Source organism: Tiliqua scincoides, chromosome 2, assembly GCF_035046505.1.
Source record: "Tiliqua scincoides isolate rTilSci1 chromosome 2, rTilSci1.hap2, whole genome shotgun sequence".
Classification (NCBI taxonomy): Eukaryota; Metazoa; Chordata; class Lepidosauria; order Squamata; family Scincidae; genus Tiliqua; species Tiliqua scincoides.
Genome location: NC_089822.1, coordinates 86,957,934 through 86,983,837, shown reverse-complemented (window position 1 = coordinate 86,983,837; position 25,904 = coordinate 86,957,934). Strand labels below are relative to the sequence as shown.

The 25,904-nt window shown below is 44.6% G+C and overlaps 1 protein-coding gene and 2 pseudogenes across 1 annotated transcript in view; all 3 read right to left on the bottom strand.

The window, feature by feature from the left end:
- LOC136638567 (zinc finger protein 235-like) overlaps nucleotides 1-25,904 on the bottom strand; it is a 95,450-nt gene that overhangs the window by 34,150 nt on the left and 35,396 nt on the right. The window lies entirely within an intron of this gene.
- On the bottom strand, nucleotides 9,123-9,239 carry LOC136643119 (5S ribosomal RNA; annotated as a pseudogene).
- On the bottom strand, nucleotides 21,151-21,270 carry LOC136642844 (5S ribosomal RNA; annotated as a pseudogene).

Sequence of the window (25,904 nt, the reverse complement as noted above, 5' to 3'; positions counted from 1 at the left end):
TGTATGATTATGTAAATATAAGTGGAATGTATACTTTAAAATTAAACGTCAATTAAAAAAAACAAAACAAACAACTACCTACAGCTCGCCACATGTAACAGCTGATTTGGGATGACACAGGGAATTTTCCAGGATAAAACCTATTAAAAGTGTTTGAAAGTATGGAATATGCTTATAATGGCAAAGGATTAAAAAGAAAATAAGAAAATATATACTTTGTGAAATATTACGAGAAGAAACAAGCTATTGCCTTGATCTAAATTTTAAATGTGTTCGTCTGTTGTTAAGGGCGCAATACTAACTACATTAGGCCCAGGAGGCCTAAAGCATGTTTATGTGCCATAAAGCACGTAAACTTTATGCACTTTTGCTCCTCCTTGTGTGTCAGCTGGGCCGGAGCAGGAACACGCGTCGGCCCACAGAGGCTGCATCCAGCCTCCGTGCCGATACGGAGAGGGAAGGCTGCGCTGGCTGAGCTCAGCCAACGCAGGGGTCTGGGGAGGGCGGGAAGGGGGCAGAGAGGAGGTGGAAGGGAGGTGTTCTGGGGCAGGGGAGGGTGGGCAGTGGACAGGAGGCAGGGCTTTGACCCGGCACTTATGCCGGATCCCAACCCTGTTCCTCGAGCAGTGCAGAGTGGCTCCAAGCTGCTCGGACTTGTGTCACCACCTGAGGTGGCACAGGTCCGAGGAGACCCATTAGATTTTCCCCTTACCTCCAGCTGAGCGAAAGCTGGCCCCAATCTCGCGCTGGATACAGTGCAGGCCTCAACATCAGTGCAGTGCAGCAAACATCAGTGCTCTGAATAGTGCAGAGCATCAGTGCAGTGCAGGCCTCAACATCAGTGCAGTGCAGCAAACATCAACACACTGTTTCACAAATCTGCCATTTGCCGTCGCTCGACAGAGATGACTTGGAGCATGCAGTATAAGCACCACGTGCAAGTCACACTGAATTATTGTTCCATGTGGCTGCTTCTTGCGCACAGAGTGTTTTGCATGCAGGCACGGAGCACCTTAATTTCCCTGTACTGTCACAAATGGCAAAAGACAAGAACAAAAACCCCGGACATGCACAAAAAGGGAGAGAGAAATAGAGAGAGATGTCTGCGGTGGCATGGGAAAAATGTCCCATCTGTTGCAGACAAGTGGCTAGCCACATGAAGAAAGCGGCCATGTGGAAGAATTCAAAGTGGTTTGCTACTTGACAGCTGGAACATGTGCACCAGCCCTTAGATGACAGAGAAAGCATTAAGAAATCCTCCAACTGAAGCTCCCAGGAGCAGGTACTGTACAGTCTCTTCGGTGAAGCAGAAAGATAGGCACATCCACGAGCCAGCCATACGTTTCAGAAATACTATTGCGTAGGATGCAGAAAACCAAATATTAGCCGCCATCCAGTGACATAGATCATGACCTTGGTTCCTCGGTGAGTTGTGCTAGATTTGACAGAGGGCCCAGTAACGGCAGACTTTGATACACGGCAAGGTAAAACCTGAGACAGATATGTAATTCCACAGCCAGTGTTGTGAAGGAGCCTGTCTATTTCGAAAGAAAGCTTGAGTTTCTTTTTATCACTATAAAAGTTACTAGCCCACTGTAGTCTGTGCCATGCAAAGCCTGTGTTTCAAACCCTCCCCCTAATGCAGCAGGACCCATTAATTGTTGGGCATCCACAGGAAAAGCAATGGCCTGTTCATAGACGGGGAGCCCAGGACGCAGCCATTTTGTCGCAGCAAAGCTGTTCCCTGAATGGGTGACCACTCGGAACCCCATCAGTGCCACCCTGAGTTTCATGATGGAAGAAAGATGGTCTAGAACTGTGTGCCGTTGCACATTGGTGTGCCATGAATGGTCTGCAGGTGTGCCACAGGAGTTTGGGGAAGGGACCTATACTAGTAGGGCCACAGGGGGTGTGTGTGTGTTAAGCCCCTGGCTAGTAGTGTGTGTGGCTTGTCAATTGTGAAAAAACAGATGGTGTGCCTTGACAATTTTGGTGTCTTCTCAGTGTGCCGTGAGATGAGAAAGGTTGAAAATCACTGGTCTAGAATAACTGTAAGCAATCTATAAATGTGTTATAGACTGATGCTGCTGTAGACTGATGTTATAGACCTTTGCAGCATTTTTAATGACGTCTGGCTTTTTACAGGCTTGGGGTTTTATAAGATGGCTGCTGCACTGCTCTCATGTTTTGTTGTATTAATGTTCTCCTTACTGTTTTAAGATGTTTTTAATTGTTACTGGTTTTAATCGATTATTTGTATCCTGTGTTCTTATGCTTTTTGTATTTTTTAATTGTTTTTTGTAAGCTACGTTATCTTCCCCTTATCCCTGGGTATGTCACTGCAGCTCCAATGGGTCTCCTCAGACTTGCGCCAACTCTGGAGGTGGCATACGTTTGAGGAGAGTGGAGTGGCTTGCAGCCGCTCTGTACTGCTCAGGATCAGGGACTAGGATCCGACATATCTGCTGCATTCCAGCCCCATCTCCTGCTCCCTACCTGCCTGTCCCTGGGACCGTCCTCCCCCAAAGCCTCCCTCCCTTCTACAAACTACAATAATTTCTACATAATTTCATAACTGATCATAATTTCTACAAATTACAATATATAAACTATGTAGGCTTACCCAAAATGGGAATGCTAGTCTTCACACAATATATGCAAACACTTCCTGAAATCCCAGGAAATTTCCAGCTCAACTCCTTTGGCTCCTGGACCCCTGTGCTGGATTCTAGATTGCATTTCAGAAGTCCTGTGGAATCTAGAAAGAAAATGTATACCTGTGGCACAAACTTTTTGGTTCTGCCCTTCTCTAGAATGCTGACATGTGGAAGAAAATGGATGGAAGAGAAGACAGTGTTCTTGCCCTCCTGGATAGGGCAGTTGAGTAATGAAATCTAATTGGGAGGAATGGTCTCATCTTTCTTCTTACTGTTGTACTTCCAAAGCACCAGAGCCTCAATTCTATGCTGCAGCTAGCATGTCATAGTCCTGCTGGAAAATTACCACAGATACCCGCCTATAAGTCGATCTCACAGATAAGACAAGGGCAGGTTTTGAGCCCAAAATCATGGAATTTGCTATGACCCTCGGATAAGTTGGGGGGTTTAACTTAGGGAGGTGTCTGACTATAATTTTGTCTGATTTTACCCGAGGCCAGATCTTGAAAAATGTCCAGTAATTGTTATCTAAGAACTGTACATCTAATTTATTAAAAAATAAAGTAAAAGATCATAAAATACATTTGTATTCAGTAGCTTTTTAAATTCTGGTCTCTACAACCTTTTTGTAAACACTGTCAGAGTATTAAGTGCACTGTAAACAACATACTAATAGAACAGTGGTTCCCAACCTGGGGTTCATGTATCCCCAGAGGCACTCAACAGGACCTTTAGGGGTACTTGAAAGAAAATGGAATAATGGCAGTGCTCCAGAATGCCATGCAGGGCCAGCAAGGCAGGAAGGGAGGTAGCTAGTTGACTGTAAAAGCCCCACCAATAGCTAATTTTTGGTGATCAATTCATGTTTGAACCAGTGATTGAAGACCAGCACAGGAAAAAAACTAAAACATAAAAAAGTGATCTATCACTCAGAATTTCTCAGGACATATCTGGTGCAAAACAGTGCAAAGGCAGAGTCTTCTGCTCTTAAGCCAGAAGCTCTACATATAACATACAACTTAGAACACAACTGGGAGTGTGCAATTCAATTTACAGCAGAGACAAGCAACAGCAAATGGCTGTGACCAAGTGCAGCTGCACATAGCTGAAACCCTATTTACTCAGAAGCAAACCCATTGCTTTCCCTGGGTGTTATTCCTAAGTAATGGTGCTCTGAACTGTAGTTTGTGAGACATTTGATGGGAGTGTTTCCACTTTCAGGGAAGGCGCATCCTGCAGCTGCAACAAGCCCACCCTCACCTGGTCTGAGGGATGTTTCCTCCTCTTGATTTACAGCAGGATGAAGGCTGTCAGGGGAGTTTCACTCTTAAAGAAGTGGAGTGATTCTGCCTTTTTCCTCTCACCCCCACTGCTGGCTTAGCTTCACTGCCATCTTTTCCTGGGAGTAAGCCCCAGTGACAATAATGGAACTTTCTTCTGAGTAGGCATGCACTGGCTTGGGCTCAAAGGCTGCCATTCTATGCGCACTTTCATGGGAGTAAGCCCCATTGACAATGGAATTTACTTCTGAGTAGGCATGCACTGGCTTGGGCTCAAAGGCTGCCATTCTATGCGCACTTTCCTGGGAATAAGCCCCATTGATGACACGCATGGGATGTGCTCCAGGCTCCTGCTCCCCTTTCCTGTCCTTTTGAATACTAGCAGGGGCGGAGGAGGAGGAATGCCTGATTGCCTGGGGATACTGCAGAAGCAAGCATGCTCTCCTAAAAGCTTACTACATAAGCAGCTGTTGCAAGTGCTTCCTAGCTCCTGCCAGCATGCAGCTAAGATCTCTGGCTAAAATACCTGTTGCTGCAGAATAATTCTACTTTAAATTCTACTCTCTGCTTTTCTTGTGTTTTGCATCTTTGCAAGGTCTCCAGGACTCTTCCAGTGAAAAGGACACACACACAGGGAGATTGCTTCTCTCTCTCTCTCTCTCTCTCTCTCTCTCTCTCTCTCTCACACACACACACACACACACACACACACACAGATGCTCCCCCCCCCACATACACAAATGCAGGGACTTTTCCCCTCCAGTCCAACTTCATTGGTGAGGATAGGGGGAAATGAGGTTAGCAAGGAGGTTTGCAAAAAGTTTTGCAAAGGAGAGACTGAAGTGTGACTGTATACAGTAAGGGGAGAGGAAAGCAAGAGGAGGGAATAGACTGGGAGCCCAATCCTAAGCATGCCTACTCAGAAGCAAGTCCTTTAATAGTCAGCGGGGCTTACTCCCATGAAAGTGAGGCTAGGATTGTAGCCTTAATGTTTTAGGTGCTCTCTCTCTCACACACTCACACAAACTTTTCCTTTTATAAAAGTTAACTCTTCCTCTCCCCCCCAGTACAACTTCATCAGTGGTGAATGATTATGGGGAGAGGGGCTAGCAAGCCTCAGCTTCGCAACAGAGAGTTTAAAGTTTGGATTCAATAAGGGGGAGGGGGCAAAAGCAAGAAGGAAAGAGGAGATGGACTTAACCCTTTCAATGGCTTGAGAAACAAAGGTACAGCCTTCTGCAGGCTGCCCCCCTCTCTTTAAAAAGATCACTCTCCCCCCTTCCCCACCCTGTCCAACTTCATCTGTGGGGAGATGGGAAGGGGGTTAGCAAGTTGGGCTTTCCAGTGGAGTGCTTGAAGTTTAAATACAGTAGAAGGGGGGAAGGGGGAACAAGAAGGAAAGAGGAGATGGACTCAGCTGTTTCAAATGAGTGCTTCTCCCTTCTCAGATGCCCCCTCCCACACACAGCTCATTGTCTCCTGCTCTGTCTTGGGTGCCACTCCAGAGATGCCTCCATGGGCGCTGGTGCTGAGTGAGGGGGGCTGCTGATGGCTGCGGTGGCAATTGCCCTGCCCTGTGCTTGGAGCACACCCGCACCACACCCGCAGGCAGCTGCAAACGCTCAGCAGCAGCCCTAGCCTGCACAGCCTCCTCTCCGCAGAAGATCACTTGCTCCCTCGCTCTCTTCCTCCCTCCCACAATAGTGATGGGCTGGCTCACTCGCCTCCTCCCCACCCTCGATGCTTGCCTGCCCCAGAGATAAGGCGGGGCAATGATTCAGGCTGCTTTTCTGGGAAGAAATTTTTCACCTTATAGGCGAGTATCTACGGTATGTGCATAGCAGAATACTGGAAGATAATGTGGAGAGTGAATTTGTTTGTTTTAAACTATTAGTGCTGCAGATATTTATTTATGCTGGAGACTTTCGAAGCAGAAAACAGAAACATACCTTATGACCTTGAAAGCCACTGAAAAGAGCCTGAGCCCAGATGAGAGAGAGGAATTATTCAGCAGATCCGACCGGAAGTGCATGAGCAAATGAACAGGATGACCCACCACTGAGAAAGAGGCTACAATTCTTGGATAAATGAGGCCTTTCTGAATTATTTGCTCAGCAATGCTAATGGGTAATAGCTCCATAAAGCTCTCAAGTAGTGTTAGAGATGTGCATTACACCCACTTCCGCAACTGCATCACCATTGAAAGTGATGGCTTATAAATAAGGCTTATTTAGAAAATGGTTCTAATAACAGGCCTAGCACAATCAGGTCATGTTCTGTACAATAGACACCTACATTCTGAAATTGCAGAAAAGAAAAACAAGACACACACACACACACCCCGCAACCCCATCTCTCTAGCCATGCAAATGATCTCCTCCATTATGTTATATATCGACACACTCATGGGATGAAACAAACATAGACTTAAGTACCCACATACTGCTGTGTAAATGAGAACAAGCCTGTCAGGAGAAAGAGGCCAAAGCCGAGGGTCTGACAGTAACAGAGAAGATCTTTTGTTTCATTGAGATCATTGACACAGGGCACCTTTCTTTAAAAAATAAAACAATGGGGGGAAAGTGAGAAATGACTTTAATAATGTTTTAAAATAACACCACCCGGCTCCAACAGATCATCCATCATCCCGGGTGCAGATTATCTCCATCGAAACAGACGTGGCATTGATACTATGCGGTCATGACTCAAATGCCTTTCTCTAGCACACATCCCAAATAAAGCCGGTGGGGCATTTTTTTTAATACGATACAATGTAAAGACAGCAATTTGTATGGTGTCTGGGGATGACCACCTTTTGCAAGGCATGGAAGCTCAGCCAAATGAATGTTCTTTGTGGTTTATGACCTCAATTTTTCCTCTCAGTGAACTGGTGAGTCTGTGATTTGATTTTTTTTTTTTTTGGTACTCCATGAAAGAGGGTTGTATCCAGAGGTAAAGAATCATTACATTCTAATAATAATTAATGCAAACATGAGGCATGAAACATTCACGACACTATGAGATACCATTCAGTTACACTGTTTCCGGGATCATTATAAACGATGACAAGGAAGTGGTAAGAGACCGCTGCTTTCTTAGAGACCACATTGTCCTGTTGACTCTTATGAAGGCCAGAACACACATTACTATCTGTGTGGGGAAGCCACCAAAAGCAGCCACCCCATGGCAAGTGATCTCTGTCAAGTGCATAATATTTGTAAGTTCAGGTGGGACCTCCGTATCCACAGGTCCCAGCATGGATACCAGAATCTGGTAGGAGCCACAATTTTTGCGCCTTTTGTTTGTTTTCAAGGCATTTAAACTTGGACCCCGGTATCCACTGGCATCTATGGTAAGTCAAATCTGGGGGTGCTGGATCCGCTGATACCAGGGTCCAACTGTACAGTATTCAGTACATCACTGTTCTCTCTCAGTCAATGCTGGAAGCACTGAGCAGAATTCAGAGATTCTTATGTGATGTTCAACAATGGCTCAGGCTTTTCAGGTTTTCCATTCTCAGGAAAAGTTGTTCCTAAAGATTGCAGGACCCTGGAGCAAGCGTTCATTGTGGCACAGTAGCAGGCTGTGACACCGGTGCAGCTATGCACATGGGGTGTGCGCTGTATCCTGTGGTGGGAAGGCAGTCACAGAGGCCTCCTCAAGATAGGGGAACATTTGTTCCCTTACCTCGCGGCTGCAGTGTGGCTACACCAGTGCTGGAAAGTTGGATAGGATTGGGCCCTTAGTTATGAGGGACATGCTTTGCACGTACCGTAGAATGTCCCAAGCTTAATACCTGACATCTTCAGGTAGGGCTGAGAAGTCTATAGAGCTGATGTCCCTGAGCTAAGTGGTTCAATATGCAGATGGACCTGGAAAGAAACATCAGCAACCCCTCTGTGGACATGTAGAAGCATCTTAGGCTATGTATTAAACTCTTGTGGGTCTTGGAAAAGGAACACAAAAGAGGACATACAATGTGGTAGGAGTGAGGGACCAGTGCGGATGTGGGCAGTGACCATATTGCCAGTCCCTCCCTTATTGGTGATATTGGTCATTACTTCAGATGATAGGCAGCAGTCATGTCTTGACAGCCCCCATGCCACTGTATGCGACATCTGTCCTAGTCTAAAGAATAAGGGGCTTCTGTTTGGTAGAAAAGTAAGATATTGCATTATTTTGTTGTCAGACTTGCTTTTGAAAACTAAAATTTCTGTGTGTGTGGTGATAAGGGCCTCTAATGACTTGTATGCATAGTGATCTGTATGCAAACTGCTTGTTTATTGAACTGTGTTACTCTATTCATCTTTTCACTGGAAGACAATTACAGCCCAATCCTAATGTTGCGATCCAGCAGGGCTGGTGCAGTCTCCACTGCATCCAGCGCAGGAATAGAGGCTGCCGGAAGTCTCCTTGGAGGAAGGAGACATTTGTTCCCTTGCCCCTGGTAAAGCCCCAGCAGCTTCTATGGGGCTACTTGGATCCACGCCAGCAATATCGCTGGTGCAAAACTAGGCCACCCCGTGTTGGGCCTTCAGGCCCTGGAGGGGGGATAGAATGTGACAGTGGCAGTGTCCACCATCCCCACTGTCCTGGACTGGTCCCTCTCTGTTCTCCCTCCACCCCATAACACCTCCCCCTCGCTCCCTCACCCCTTGCCACCCAGCAAAGAACCTATGTGCTCTAGATGGCGCAGGTCTCACATGCCTTGCCACTCACACCACAGGCCTGCATGCTGCTGCAATGCGCCTTATGGCACATTTGCGACAGCATGCGTGCCTGTTCCACCAGTGCTATCTGGCATAGGATTGGGCCCTTAGTTCCTCAAGCACTGAATGATGGGATAGTCCATAATTTGCCAGAGTTAAAACTGGCAACCTTGCATGTGGTCCAAAAGGAACACTGTAGTAACCTTGCTAAAGCTAAGCAGGTCTGGATTTGGTCAGTGTTTGGAATGGAAGACCGCTTGGGACTATTCAACATGCTCTTGTCAATTCCATTATGGAAAGAAGGTAAGATAGAAAGGAGCCCGTGTTTCTGCCTTGCTTCAGTGGAAGGCTTTGAATTCACTGACAATAGCAGTCCCATCTCAAGTTTCTTTCTCTCCCTCCATCGCTTCTCATTAATTTAGCTCTTGTCTTGATTGGTTGGTTGGCAACCTTCAGTCTCGAAAGAGTATGGTATAAGCCTACAGCACCCAGTATTCCCAGGCGGTCTCCCATCCAAGTACTAACCAGGCCTGACCCTGCTTAGCTTCTGAAATCAGATGAGATCAGGCATGTGCAGGGTAACAGTTGCTGGCACTGCAATTAAGCTGAGTCAAATGTTCTCTGAAGAAAACTGGGGGGAAGGGGGTGCAACTGCCCTGGTTTATCTTTTTTTAACCACTGCTGGCAGTGGTTTCACAGTGGGGGTTGTCCTTTGACAACCATTGGTAGGCAGCAGCCATTTTTCTCCCACACGTCCTCCTCAGAACAACAGTACATGATGATGACATATCATTGGGGGAAAATTTTAAGAGGGAAAAAAGGCAGTCACGAACTGGCGGATGCAGAGGAGTGCCACTATTCATCTGCCCCCCTTGAGAATCCCCAAAATGACCCCCTCATTTCACCATGTGCAAATGGGGCAACAAGTGCAGGGGGCCAGAGGGATTTTGGTTTGGCCATAATTACAATGTGTATTTCCCCAATGCACTCCACAGCATCGGCTGCTGCTAGTCAAGAGATGTCACCAAAAACAATGTAAATTGAACTAGACGATATGGTGGCTGTATGTTAACTCAACCCAAGGCTGCTGTTTTCAGGGGCAGAGCCATGTTTACTTTATCTTTTAACGCCTGGTTCCTTCCACCGACTGAACTGCCAGCAAAATGTTAACACGTATTGCACACCCAATTACGTACTCCTTGCTCGGCCTAATCTGCACCTGCAAAGCATTGAGAGGAAGAAATGCTGTCGCATAGATATGGAGACAATGAGGAATCTAGGAAGGTTCACCTCATCGCCCAAGCGAGAGGCTCCTCACGCTCGGCTGCGTACATGTATTAAACACAGGAAACATCAATAGGGCAATGAGCTGTGGTCTCCGAGGTGAATAGGAAGCATTCATCAGAGGGCCTATAATGGGATTAATGAGCTACAAATGGAACAGTTCCCTTAAAGAATAGTTTTTAAATGTGCCGGCTAATTTCCTAACGTGTCTTTTTGATGTTGGCAATTGGTGTGCCTGCCAAAAGGGCGTGATCACCAGCTGGAGGGAGAGTGGTGCAAGGAACAGTAATCTAAGGGCAGCCTGTTCAAGCAAACAATTCAGCTGAGGCTGTCTGGAGTCCAGTTCAATCTCTCCCCTCCCCGAAGATGTTTTCCATCATTGTCCACTCTTGCCCCCTCGCTGGTTTAAGTCTTGTCCTGAAATGGCCATAGGAGGTAAGGAGGCCATAGGAGGTTTTCACATAGGAGTGCCTGTATCTTTAAGAATTCAGACCAAGGTGGTTCTTGAGGAACAGCCCTGGAAAAATAAGGGTGAAACATGTTTTTTTTGGACTGCACAACTCAGAACCATTTTCCAGGAAACATTCATAAGCAGGAGTCCAGATTCCTGTGGCTGCTCAGAGATCAAAGAACAAAGAGGAGGAGAAAGCCTGGCTATATTGATGATGGCAAAATATGGAAACTTCCTTGTCAGTGGGTGTATATATTTGCAGCTGCCGCAACCCACCAACAAAGAACAGCTAATGCCATTATGCCTGAAAGTGTGAGCCCCCAAGGGGAATTGATCTGGATTGGAGACAGAGTTCTGAACTAAGGGCACAAACCCAACCAGGTCTACTCAGAAGTAAGTCCTATTTTGTTCAATGGGGCTTACTCTCAGGAAAGTGTGGTTAGGATTGCAGCCTTGATTGCTTTAGTTGACCCAGCAAAATGATTCTTGTGTTCCAATCAGTTCTGCATAGGGATCTAACTTTTCCTAAAGAACTCTTTCCATAGATATTTATGTCCTTTTCAGATAAAGACAGCATTTGGGGAACAGTGGAGTGATGGCAGTTCTTTCAATCCTCTGCCCTAGACTAGTGTTTGTGGGTCAGGACCCATTAGGTGGGTTCCCATTCATTTCAATATTTTATTTTTAATATACTAGACTTGATGCTACCATGGTATGCGACTGCATTTGGGGAAATGTTACAGCTCGGCACTTTTAACAGGCTACTATGTGTATGCTTCTAACAATAATAGTAAATGGGACTTACTCCTGGGTAAGTGTGGGTAGGACTGCAGCCTAGGATTGTTAAAAATTTTCTTCCTTGTTGATGTCACTTCTGGTCATGACATCACTCTCATTCTAAAAAGTGGGTCCTGGTGCTAAATGTGTGAGAACCACAGCCCTAGACTATTTGCCAGGCACAAACACAGGTACTGTTTGTGGCAAGCCCATTACTGCACCCTAGATGTTCAGCAACAAACCAGAACTAGGAACCTGGGTCTCCTCTGAATCACTGCAAAGTGGTATGCAATTGGAGGCAGAGGAGCAATGGGTGGGAAGGGGGGTGCTTCATTTTTCCTTCCATGCACCTTCCCTCCCATGACTCTCTCTCCTGAGCTGCTTTTCCCTCAGACAGGTTCTAAATGCATGATCATCTCTGAGTTGCAATGAGAAGCAGTTGAGTGACGAGTTGTGCAAGGGGAAAACAGCAGGTGAGGAAAGCTCACTACCCCATCTCCTGCCTACTCCTTCTCACCCGAAAAACACCTTTCTCTTCACTTGGCAGCTTTTTGGCAGTGGCCCATTTCCCCAGATGTGGGTGTGTACCAAACATCTACTTTAGGTGTGAGTTTTCCTGAATACAAACAATTATAGAGACCAGTGCCCAATCCTAACCAACTTTCCAGCACTGATGCAGGTGCAATGCAGTTCTAAGATAAGGAGACAAATGTTCCCTTTCCTTGAGGCAGCCTCCATGACTGTGCTCCCATCACAGGATGCAGAGTATGCCCCATTGCTGGAAAGTTGGATAGGATTGGGCCCCTAGACCTTCAGCATGCCTTCTAAATGTACATATCCTTCAGTGAATCAAAATAATAAAAAAAGGATAGCTGATGTGTGCTGATAAAAATGCTACAGTTATGATAAGGCAAAAAATAGAAACCACAACAGAAAAATGCACCACCTTTCTGTGTATGCGACATATCCAACAGGAGGCCTTTGAACAGTCAGTGGCGCTTCGGCTTTTCAATCGTATCTTTCTGGTGTCACATCAGTAAAGCTCCTCCAATAACCAAGTTTTGCCTACATTATTTCCTAAGTATTGTTGCTTTCCAAGTTCAAGATCTAGGATAATATTGTCAGGATCAATGACATCTTCGCTTCTGCCAAGTACTACATTGACAGTACATTGATAACAATGCTGTTATTCTTGGGTAATGTTTCAAAGAGAAATGGAGATGTGAAACTGTGAATCACATCTCCCCCCCCCCCCCCCCCGTCCTAACACTCCTGACTTTTTCTTTGGCAGAGGCTAAGTGCCTGATAGGTAGAAATGTAACAGGTTCAGCTTTCCCTATTGCTGCATCTCCATGCTGGAGAAAGTTACATGCGTTGAATTGGAAGCTGCATGTATTGACTGTCTGGCTGTTATGCAGCTGTCAAAGCCCTTGAGTCTGTGACTGATACTTTATGACAGGCCTGCACAATATCACTGACCAAATGGTCAAACGCAGACCATCAGCTATGTACTGTAGTCTTCCAAGTGCTTGATGATTCCTCCCTGATGAGCAGCATGAGCCAACCATTTAACAATCCCCAAGGAGCTTCCATTCATGACTGGAGAACTCTTTCTGGTTTGATGGGTCATCCAATTCTTCAGTCTTGTTGTAGGCATACTGTATTAGATATGTTTCCTTAGGGGAGGACTTAGAAAGAGAGAAACTACAGAGTCTCTGCCAGGTATACAGTTCCAGGATTCTGTAATGTTATGCCCTAGTTTCATCAGAACTCTGGATAAATATCCTTCCACCAAGCGTCATTCATCCATTTCTTCAAACCTTGTTTAGTGGTCATTTCAACTTGTGTCAGCTTTCAGATCTATCCCCTCCAAACAACAGTTTGGCTGTGGTTGTCTCTTTAATGTCACTGAAGGGAAGACTGGGGCAAAGAATACATTTAGATCTGCAGCAATCTCCTTTTCATCTATCACATTGCAGGCAGAATTCCTCCTCTAAGGGGCAGGCCCAAATGAATACCTTTTCCCAGGCACTGTGAGGTGTAATCAGCGACCTGTACCTAACAAACCAGTTTGCCCCTTTGCTGAGTCTACTCTGTTATCAGCCCAGAGTCTTCATTACTGTGTAATATTCTTTCGGTCCCAGTGCTAGAAGACTGAGTGTAGGCCTTAGATTGACATAGCAGGTACCCATAAGTCTTGGTTTGATTTTGATAAAGGGTTTCTGATCATTGTAACTAAGGAGAAGGAGGTGTGTAAAGTAGCTGCCTATGAGTATAGGGTTGGGATGCCAATCAACTGAATGTCCAAGTATTGTCAGCTAGCTGCCCATTTCAAATGCTTCCTTAGTGTTGCACCATGTAATCATCTGATAGTAATAGTGTGCGTGTGCGTGTGCGTGTGCGTGTGTGTGTGTGTGTGTGAGAGAGAGAGAGAGAGAGAGAGAGAGAGAGAGAGAGAGAGAGAGAGTCCTCTTTACTTGCAGTTGAGCTGGATAGCCTGATTCTGCTGTTAGCCACGTGCGTTTTTAGTGCAGGCATCTCTGATAAATAATATGAATATATTGTTATATCTATTTTCATTCCACCCTTTCTTCAAGAAGCTTAGGACTCTCTGCAGTCCCCCTTTGATCTTTAAATCAGCTCTCTGGCATGTCTTAGACTGAGAGGTAGCAACTGGCCTAAGTTCACCCAGTAAATTCTGTGGCTGATGGTCAAAATACATCATCATGATCCGTATTTATACACTGCTTTTCAACAAAAAGTTCACAAAGCGGTTTACAGACAAAGGCTGCAATCCTAACCACACTTTCCTGAGAGTAAGCCCCATTGAACAAAATAGGACTTACTCCTGAGTAGACCTGGTTAGGATTGTGCCCAAAGTTAAATAACTAAATACATGCATTGTGAACAGTGTTATTGTCCTTTTGAATACAAATATGTGAGGGAGGCTTCTGGGGCAAATTGCAGTTAGGGAAATTTTGGGGAAGGGTTAACTTCCTCTCCCCTACCTCTAGAAGCAGGACTGGCCCAAGACTTCCTGACACCTGATCCAGCTGCACATTCCAAAGGCAAGCTTAGGATGAAAGTGAAAGTGCTGACCTGCCTGGTATTTCGAAGGGAAACAAAAGTCTTATTCACACTCACTGAATCCCTGCTGAGTTTTGTCTTCTCCTAATCATTCTTCCACGAACTTGGCCATATGATACTGGGGGGAGGGTGTTGTGGCCTATCAAAGCTTGGGAAGTCTGTTCTCCCCCCATAGGGATAACCAACTAGTTATGGTTGGTGATAAAAGCCTCCTGCCAGGTCAGGAAAGAAGCTGGGCAGCGAGAGCAAGGTTCATTCCTGAGATGCCCTACTCCTCCAGTTCCAGGACAGGGCTACAAGTGGGGGCTAGACATTTCCTCATTTGCTCTCTTCCTGCAGACAACCCAGTCCAGATTAATTGGTGATCCCTAGCCTGGGAGAAGGGTATGGAATGTCACCTAAACTCACACCCCTGGTAGCAGCAACCTACCAGTGTATTGTTCATTTGCTTGGCCACATAATGTACTTTAAAAAGAAAATGATCCAAAGGTATGGAGGGAGTTCAGATTCATGGAGATGCAACTAGTTTTTCCCCCATTGTCACTGTTCAAATAACCTCATGGGTTCCAGGAAACTTCTCTGGGAGAAACACAGCTTCCCATTCATACCACTGCCCCAGCCCCTTAGAACAGCAGTGTCTGAGATACGGTGGCAACAGTGTCCCTCTCCCTCCTTTTTATTTGATTGCAGCTCCTTCCTCCTTACTTCATGCAAGTGAATGGATCAAAGTACACATTCATCTGTATGGAGTAGTTAAAATGAGGTTGTATTTGGAAAGGCTTTGAATAGTGAGCACTCATCCAAGACTTTGTTGCCACTGTAGCCTGGCTGACAGTTTCCCCAACTGCATTCAATCCTATGGAGTTTAATAAAAAATATCAGACCCATGTAATGAAACCTACTGAAGAAGAAAAATGACTCTGCTCTGCATACAACAAAATGGGGGTCCATTTTCACTAGGAACCATTGCACTGGCCCTGCCTGCAATTAACTCTTTGGATAGCTTAGGGAAGTGACTCTTCAATGGACAGGTGACCACAGCTTTGCGATACACGATAAGCTTTGCATGCAGAAACTGCACACAGAAACTGAGATTCAGTTCATAGCATCTCTCCTAGAAAGACTCAGAGCCCAACCCTATGCATGTGTACTCAGAGGTAAGTCCCATAATAGTCAATGGGTCTTACTCCCAGGTAAGTGTCCTGGGTTGCATCCTTGGATAGAGCAGGGCTGGAACAAATCTTCACTGGAGATCCAGCATCAGGCAGGACAGGCAGCATTCAGCAGAGCAAATCAGTTATCCACTGCAGTATAAAACTGCTTCAGAGGTTTCAATGACTAGGAAGTCCAGGTGTACAGTGGGTCGAGGCCTGTAAGTGAAAAAGACTGCCTGCTTGTTTCCAAAATACAGGCTAATAAAGACAGATGGGATGTCTGATATTGCTGGACTTGGAAAGTGTTTGAGTTCCCCCACGTAAGGTCATTTATTCCACTTTGGGTACTTTTCACCTGTAATTGTTTGAATAGAATGAAATGGGAAAATTACTGACAAATGCATTCTCCAGGATGTTGGTAGGAAAATATTTCAGATGGCTTTTTAAGTACCTTTTAAGACAGATCTTTAAAAGATCACTGAAATGAATAGACTTTTATGGAGCATAAATCAGCCCAATATTAGTTGATGGTGCAATTATATTCTGCTCAGCCAGCATCTAGGTCAGAGTCTCACAAGGATCAATACTAGCTTGCTGATTTTCTCTTCCACGTGGCTAAAAAACCCATCAAAAAGTGTCGCTTAATCAGCCCTTTACTCTGAGATGGAGGTCAGGAAGCCAACAAGCGGGCAGATGAGCAGGACATGGAGATGAGAGAAGGGCAAGAGGGTTGGCTTCTTCCTTTTTAAAATGTTTTTTTTTTATTAATGTGCTGGGTCTGATATATTTTTTCCCCCAGAAATGTCAACTATCTAGCAGACCATCTCTTCCTTCTAAAATTATTATTATTATTAAGAATGGCATATGCTGCTTTTCAACTAAACAGTTCACAAAGTGGTTTACATAGGAAACAAGAATAGAAAATGGAAAAATGGCTTATATATATATATATATATATACATACATACATATACATATACATACATATATATGTATATATGTATATATATAAATAAATAAAACATGGTAACTATGAATCTGTCAGTAACAGGTGGGCTTACAACTGAAAATCTCATTGTTCGTTCCTTCTTTCTTTCCAAAATGTAGCCATGCAAGGGATTGGGATTATGGTGCATGGAAAGGGGGGAGTTAACCCATTTGCTCCTACCGAGAGCATATTGTGCTGGCACCCTTGTTGCACTCGCCAGTGGTTTTGGTGAGCATGACAACATCTCACGACGTGCTCCAGGATCCAGGCACTTCCACCTGGATCCTGGTGCTTCCATAGGTGGAATGGGCATTCCGTCAGTATTGGCCAGCAGATAGGATTAGGCTGCCACTCTTGCATTTAAATCCATGGAAATATAAAGCATGTAATGTCAGGTTGAACATGCACATGACATTTTCTGGAAAAAGGTCTTGTTGGCTATTAAATCCCTGTTGCACTTTATATGATGGTTATTAAGTTATCCTGTTATAATGCTCAAGTCAGACTCTGCATAAGCGAGACTGAAAAAAAAGTAAAAGAAACCGCTAGGAAATTCCCATCATCTCCTGAGAGAGAGAGGGGGGGGGGGTTTCTTAGGGTTTGGATTAATATAGATTCAAGCCAATACTGTAAGAGCCAGACAATGCTATCAAGATTACAACCATTTTCTGGAGTTTTAATATTTTTTGGAATACATGCAAAATTTGCTATGTATTTTCAGATTATGTGCCCTTCAATTGTCATTTGTATATGTTATGATTCATATACTGATTCTGATTCATTCAGGAAAGATACCTGTTTGGTGTTAGATCCAATACTGTTAATTTCAAATTTAAAAACACATCCATCATTTAAAGAATTTCATTAGAATTTAAGAAGAGATCTGCTGGACTGGACAAGACGAAGGGTCCATAAGCCATGAATTTGTTTCTGATAGCTGACAGCCAGATGTTCTCTGAGGAGTGCACAATCAGGGCCTGAAAGTAGCACCCTTCCTTCAGTGTTGTCCACAGCATCTGGTGGTGAAAAATATACTTCCACTCAGTGTAAAGGTTTCAGTTACAGAATATGCAAGTGTTCTGAAGCATCAAGTCCTGAATTGCTTGTGTGTCTCCAGTTGGATTATGAACTCGACTTTAAGCAAAAGTTGCTTGGTTTTGTGTATGAGAAGGATTGATGACCTTGGCGGATGCCTGAGTGATTAACTTTGGCACCTTCCCAAAGTTATAAAGATGTGGATTGTCTTCATCCAGACCGTTATTTACTCAGATGAAAGCCAGAGGGAATTATAATGATATTGACAAAGGACTCCATTAAAAGAATGAGATTGACCTCTGTGTGAACACATCATATCTCCAAAGCTAGGTAAGCAAATGAGAGCTATTACCAGAACACTGTTATTTCTGCCAAGGGGGGGGGGAGGGGGCTCAGAGCATGTCAAAGTAAGTAGCGTAGCAATGTGGATTTGATGCTCTGGACACTTTCCAATTTGTGTTTACATAGACTGGATTCCATTAAAAACCAGCATGGTCAGGTAGATTTGCTAAGGTTACAGGATGCTTGGTGTAATTACATAGCAATAATGGAACACAGTGTGCCTATTTTGAAAGAAAAATGGGGGCTTTTTAGGAGAACTGATGTTATTCTCCCCCCCCCCCCCAGCATTTTACATATATTCCCTCAGTTCTTTTTTTCTCCTCTCAATAAAGTATTTCGAAAATGAAGTGGGTATACAGAGTACAAATGTTTTAAAACTGGAACAGCCCAATCTTATACTCAGCACCCAACATTGGTCATAAAGCAGTAAGTGACTTTGGAAAGGGAGGAGGCGGGCCCTAATAGGGACAAAACACCGATTAATGAAGATGAGCCAGTTTACTCAGGAAGTAAAGAAGGAATTGGGCCAAAACAGATTTGCGCTCCTCACGGGAGACTCGGTTTGCAGCCAAATTATGAGAGACTGAAAAAGATGCAAGTCCTGGAAGATGTGGCTGAACCTATCTCCCGGGGAAAAGGTTATGGTCTAAGTGGAGAGAGAGAATCTGACTGGCTCTCTTACTTGAGAGGCTCAATGGCTGCCACCCACATTTTGTAAAAAAGCCACTGCAGAAAATGCTTTATTTTGGAAACATTGTCTTTAAGGGGGACGTTATAAGCATTCTAAAAAATGGGTTGATGACAATCAAGCATACCAGAAGCAGTGTTTCTCAAACTGTGGGTCGGGACCCACTAGGTGGGTTGCAAGCCAATTTCAGGTGGGTCCCCATTCATTTCACTATTTTATTTTTAATATATCAGACTTATTGCTTCATGGTATGTGACTGCATTTGGGGAAATGTTACAGACCTGTACTTTTAACAAGCTACTATGTATATTCTTTTAACAATGATAGTAAATGGAACTTACTCCTGGGTAAGTGTGGGTAGGATTGCAGCCTAGGATTGTGAAAAATGTTCCTGCTTGATGATGTCACTTCCATTCCTGACATCACTTCCGGTGAGCCATGACAAGACTCTCATTCTAAAAAGTGGGTCCCAGTGCTAAATGTGTGAGAACCACTGATGTAGAGCAAGCAAGAAAAGAGACTGGGGAATCCAACTTCCTTCTACTCAAGTAAATAGATGGAAAAATAGAAACATTCCTACTTTGAAAGAGAAACAACAAGAGAAAGCAAGGTGGGGCATTGGAAATAGAAAGGACAGATATATAGATCAGCCTTGGAAAGGACAAGATAGGAGAGAGGCAGAATACCTCTCCTAGCACCTGCTGTTTGGCATGGTCACTGAAGCAGCAGGGCAGGGTACAGGTGTGACAAAGCATGAGTCTCACGTAACATGCATAGAGCGAAGCGATGGTACAAATTTGGAACTCAACACCCGCTCAGTGCATTTTTGCCTATGGGGTGAGTGAGTTCAGATTGGTCAGGAGTCACCCACTCCTCCAGTTTCCAAGAATCTTTCAATGTCCTGATCAGTTTTACCCCAAGGATAACCTTGGGGGAGGGGGATCTTTTATTCATCCAGGCTTATTTTACCTTTGATGGCAGGATGTCACAAGGCTTGGGCCAGGTCATTTGGGTCCAGATAGTGTTTTTAGCATAAGCTGAAGATGCTACTTGACAGCTGGAACATGTGCACCAGCCCTTAGATGACAGAGAATCCTATCCTTCAGAAAGTGCTACACACCATGTAGCTTTTTGTGAAGGTGGGGGTGAAGGAGGAAAAAAGGCTTTATAATCCTACTGGGACTTCATGCTCTCCTGACATTAACCCTGGGTGAAAAGACCTATGTCTAGTGCCTCAGTAAGAATAGGGGTATTCTGTTACACCTCACTGATCACATCAGTGATTTAGAAGGCCCTGTTTATTCTTATGTGTTTCAAGGGCTGCAATCCTCACCATACTTAGCAGTCCTATTGAACTCACTGGGTCTTATTTTTGTAAGTCTTCAAGTCTATCGTCTATGCTCGTTGCCTAGCAACAAGGACAGGCTAAATCATAGGGCTCTTGCTGACACTGAGAGAGAGAGAGAGAGAAGATAAGGCAGTGTTTCTCAAGGTTTGTCCTCCACCATACACCACTTCACATGGGCCAGCTGTTCACTGGAAGTACCCCTGGAAGTAACTGGTGATGACATAATTGCCTGTTACTTCTGGGCTGGGAGTCCAGATGCAACCAACAAACACCAGTAAGAGGCTCAGGATGGACAGGAGGACTTTTTGGGCTCTGCCCACTGAGCCAAGCCTCCTACTGGTGTTTCACATTCCTGATCTCACTGCTGGGTGGCAGATGTCCAGGGGTCCTGCAAGTACCACCAGATACCACCTCTAGTACTACTGGTGGAACCCATACTACTGGTTGAGAAACACTGTAATGGCAGCACACATACTAAAATTGGAATGATACAGAGAAGCAAGGCCTTTTTTGGTAGAGTGGAAATTGTATCTTCGGGGGGAGGGGTGGCCTTTCTACATGAGTAGCAAAGTTGCTGTCCGAGAAGTGGCTATCTTGTGCAGATGAAGTCACACCTGCTGAAGTTATTGTTCCAGGGTTGCCAACTTTTCAATCAGGTATTGTAGCTGTGCATTTTGCAGATGCCAGCAGTTGATAATATTTGTCCCCATAATCTGAAAAGTTTCATATCCCTTTCGAAGCTGCACTTAAAAATGTTAACCAATGAGGCTAGTTTTTTCCCCCCAGTCAGTTGACAAATTTTTATCACCTTGATGAAAACTACAGTTGCTGGGAAGGACAGCTCTGCCCCCTGAATCCTCAAATCTCTACAAGCTGGAGAAAGACCTGCATACACCAGATCATCGATAACCCTGCTGGGACAGTTTGCCTCTTGCTATGGCCCCAGAAGGCGAGTATGTGGACAATCTGATTCTTTTGATTGCTTTGGAGCAAATTTGATTTATTTTTGTTATAAGGGTTTCTATGCACTTCTCTCTTGTTCCATCTTTCCACTACTACTACTTACTGGTGACAAGGTTTACGCATTTAATTTTTCAGTATATGAAATGGAGGAGAGCTGTAATTTGGTTTAATTGTATGCAGAACTATTTACATATTTTTTTAAAAATAGCTGTAATTAAACTGCAATAAAGCATTTGTCAATGAAAGAGAATTAGGTGTGACTGTCTGAAGGCTACTTCATTGTGTCCAATTGATAGACTGATGCCAGAAGTCTTTAGCAAGCTAGGGCTGTGATCCTATACCCATTTAAATGGTTGGCAACCTTCAGTCTCGAAAGACTATGGTATAAGCCTACAGCACCCAGTATTCCCAGGCGGTCTCCCATCCAAGTACTAACCAGGCCTGACCCTGCTTAGCTTCCAAGATCAGACAAGATTGGGCATGTGCAGGGTAACAGTTGCTGCATTATACCCCACTGAATTCAGTGAGACTTACTTCTGTGTAGACATGCATGGGATTGTGCTTTTAACCACTGTTCTGGAATAGCTCTTTTCCTTTTTGTATGCGTAATGGCTCAATCTTTATTTCATTCATCCTTGCAAGCAGTCCTATGAGGCTGGTTATTAACATGTTGTACAGATTTCGGCTTTAAAATGGAGTCTGTGATTGAACCAAGGCCACCCAGTGAGTCCACAAGGAAGTGAGAATTTGAATCCAGGTCTCTGAGGTCTGAGGCTCAATGCTTGATCCACAAATTCCTTCCTAATGACCTTCAGAGTGTTGGTTTTGCAGCTAATAAAGGGGCAGCCCCTTTCTATCCCTGCAGGCAGCAAAATTCAACAAACAATATAATCGAGCCTATCCTATAATTAACTGAGCTTTGGACAGTCTACAGTTTATCTCTAGCAGGAGGGATGGCTTTGCATTTTCGTCCTCATATTTTTCCTTGGCTATATTTTGTGAACTCTATTACTGATGCCTCTAATACTGTCCTTTATAAATTTATTGTGATGCTATTCACACTTCCTTCTGATGCAAAGAATACAAATGAGGCATTTTGTTTTGGAAGCAGCGTCACAAGAATTTCTTAGAGTTCCCTTGTGCTGACCTACCTAGGGGTGAATGAGAGGAATAAACTCTTTTGTTCCTGCACCTGTCACGGAGCTTCAGGCATTTAGTGATATTGCTAAATAAACACATGCTGCAAACGGTAAATAACAATCCACCATGCAAAACCAAACGCCCCTGTGGACTTTGGTAACACAGGACAACACACATTTTGCTTCATCAAACATTACACCAGTTCCTGGGTATATTTGGGATGCTGATTCAAAAAATGGCATCTGTTTTGCCCTACCATGTCTAGTTTTGGAGACATGGCATAGCCTCATTAGTGAGTGGTTCAAGCAGCTTCCTCATGAGGAAGCTTACACCATGGCTTCCTCATGAGGAAGCTGCTTGAACCATTCACTAAAGAGGCTATGCCATGTCTCCAAAACTAGATGCAATAGGGCAAAACGCCATTTTGGAATTGGCACCCCAATCCATATCAAACCACCGTAAAGTTTGGAAAAAACTTTTTTGACCCTCAGTTGTGTAGGCCTGTGTAATCGGTGAAACCGATTACTGTTGTGCTGTTGTGCTCAGGTGAAACCGATTACTGTTGTGCTCAGGTGAAACCGATTACTGTTGTGCTCAGGTGAAACCGAGAACATAAGAACAAAAGAACATAAAGGAGCCCTGCTGGATCAGGCCAAAGGTCCATCTAGTCCAGCTTCCTGTATCGCACAGTGGCTGTATGCTGTGTTTATAATTACTCATTCGTGCAAAGCATTCAGGAACATGCCTCCAGCTCTGTTTCCCCAGCTCCAAGCTGTGGATTTCTGTGGAAAAATGGCCCCATCTTCCAATTTTGGTTGATCCTTGGTAAGAACATAATAAGAGCCCCACTGTATCTCACAGTGGCCCACTGGATGGCTCAGGGAGCACAAAAGTCAACAGGATACCTGCATCCTGGTGCCACTCCCCTGCATGAGGCATTCTGAGGTAGCCTACTTCTAAAACCAGGAAGTTGCAAATACCCATCATGGCTTGTAACTTGCAATGGGCTTTTCTTTCAGAAACCTGTCCAATTCCCTTTTAAAGGCATCTAGGCCAGATGCCATCACCACATCCTGTGGCAAGAAGTTCCACAGATTTATTACCGCGGGTAAAGAAATATTTTCTACTCCTTGGAGAGAGGAGAGAAGCAAGCAAAGAGAAGCCAAGCAGGTAAGCCAAGCAAGCATGCAGGTGGCCATCAGGCTACAAGAAACCAGGTAGGCAGCAAAACATCTGGTAGGTTGATGGCACAGAAGTGGAAAGTGCTGGTCTCCCTCACTTACCAGGTGCGCAGACTGAGAGAAGCAGATCTGTAAATTTAATTATATTTGCATGATACAGACTTTCTGGTGTCACCTGATTCCCTGGGTCAGGGTTATTCTGAGCTGTTGTGCTCAGGCCTGGTTCACCATGGACCTGACGTAATCAGGCCATGTGCTTCTCCACACACTGCACTAATGTGCCATGTAAAGTATGCCCCAGGTTAATTTCCCCTGCCTTCCTCCCGTGTCCCCACTTGTGATGCATCCCCTCTGCCTTGGCAATCTCCTCCGCTCCAATGATTTTCCCTTACCTCCACAGATCTTCCACCATTTCCCCTCACCTGGTTGTGGCTCACCTGGTGCCATGGCTATAACTACTATTCCTGCTTCTCCCCTGCTCCTGCTCCCCATGTTTTGAAAAGGCAGAGGGCAGGGAAAGAAGTCAGAGTGGAGTAGAGTGGGGGTAGCCATCTTTCCCAACCCTCTGCCATTTCAAGCAGCAGGAATCAGAAGGATAGACTCCAAGGAGACACAGTGGCCCAGTTGTGGAGTGGCTGATGAGAAAGGGAAGGTGGGTGGCTAGCCAATGACCTGGCAGCAGACTACCCAGACTGCCCAAATTCTGAGGAACCCAACGTATGCAGCGGAGGGAGAAGGAGTGGGGGGGCTGCCTAAATTCAACCTCCACCCTCCCAACAAGTAAATGAACAGTGTCCTCACTACTGGCTAACATGCACAGATGCAAGTGACTGGTGGCTTCCATGGGCTCACCAGTGGCATTGGCAAGAGTGACATTGTGCATCACGCACCAGATCTAGGCACTTCCAGCTGTGTCCAACAATGCAACACCTGTTCTACCAGCAGCCCCAATCTGATGGGATTGAGCTGTGAGCATATTTTTCTAAAGCATCATAATATTAAGTCACTGTTTTTTAAATTTAAATTTATCTGAGAATTTTATGTAATAATTGTGTTGCACAGGTGGTTGAAAACAGTGAAACAGTCCTGGAGAACAACCAGCAAGGAACAGAAACAGAACTGGAGCAATTTCATGCTAATTGTGAGAGCTGCACAGATCAAGGACCATTCCTCTGCTGAACATTTATTAGACTTTAAATCGTACCTTCTTCCACCAGAAGCTCTTACACACACACACACACACACACACACACACACACACACACACACGGTGTGTTCTGCTTTTCCATGAGTTATATACATCACAATATTAGCTCTATGGCTCCTCTGTGTTGGGCGACATCTTTTTTTTTTTTTTTTTTTTTGCTGTGTGAACTCTAACAACCCACATAAGCAATTTTCTACAGTACATGACTAGACTCCTCTGCTGCCTCTCCAGGCTTTAATGCTTTTGCTCTGATCGGGGCTGCCAGTGTTTGAGGATTCAGCCTGTGAAGCAATGAAACGTCTAGTTAGATTTAGAACCTTGGCTGGCACTCATCCTCTAGTCAAGAATGCGGGCCTCATGCAATACACAACTTGACAGCACCACACACACAGGCCCCCCACAAGAGGCAGAGAGTATGTACTCTAAACACCCACACACACCACGACAAGGACATTAACTTCTTTGCTGAGATAATGCTCAAGCTGCAAATCTGAACGCAAAACCACAGGAAGTGCAGAAGCTGAAATAGTTCTGGGAATCTTAATTTGGCTTATTTTGCACACAGCCCCCATTTTCAAGTATTTCACACTCCTCCATCCTCTGTAAGAACCCAATAGAATAATCGCTGCTCACTATTTATCTGTCTCTGCCAGCTATTCAGTACTCAGTAAGCTAATGCAGAAGGATAATAGGTTTAGCGTGGATGCCTCAGGCACGCTCCATCGCAAGGATGGGGCCACTTTGTTTATTTAAGAAAAAAAATTGATATGGGGGAGGAGAAGCGGGGTTGATGCTAAGATCTCACTTGCTGTGAGATCTTTTCCCTTTTTACTTTTTTCCCTTTTTACTAATCAATGACAATGATTAGTTATAGTGGTTGTAATAATTATTGCTCCTATAGCACAATCAATCACTCTTTAGAGATTTTCAAAGTCTTCCATTGCAGACTAGTTACACAATGACATGTTGCCTTTGGAGAACAGGGCTTGTACTTTCCAGTCACAATGGTACTTGCAAAATAATATTTGTCAAGGACTGAATGTTCAAAAGCTGTAGATTGAGTTCTCATCTTCTTCAATAGCCAGGATCAATGTATCTTGGACAACTGCATGGCAGGCAGACTTTCAAGAGGTGCAGCTTTCCCCGTCACTGGATTTGTAGGGTAAAAAGAAGGATTGCCTGGGAATTTCTGCTACAGCTTCTAAAGACACAGGATTCTATCTCTAAATAAGTGGTGGCAGCCCTAGCTGTATGTTCCTGATGCATACCTATGCTACAGGTTCAATGTTGATTCAATATTGCAAGGGAATTTGGGATCTCTCCCTCTCTCTCAAAAACATTATATTTACTGAATGTATTACAGAAAAAAACCCACACAATTACAGCCCAACCCTATTCTTTCCTGCATCATCAGATGCAGCTGTGCCTAAAACAGGCTATACTGCATGCTGTTGTGTGTGTGTGTGTGGGGGGGGGAGTTCTGGAAATTTGAGGGAGGCAATGGAAAATATTTTCCCTTACCTCCCATAAGCCTCTTGATCACCAGTAGGTCTCCTTGGAGCTGCGCCAGCTCTTTAGTTGGTGCAAGTCCAAGGAAAGGAAGGAGGTGAGGA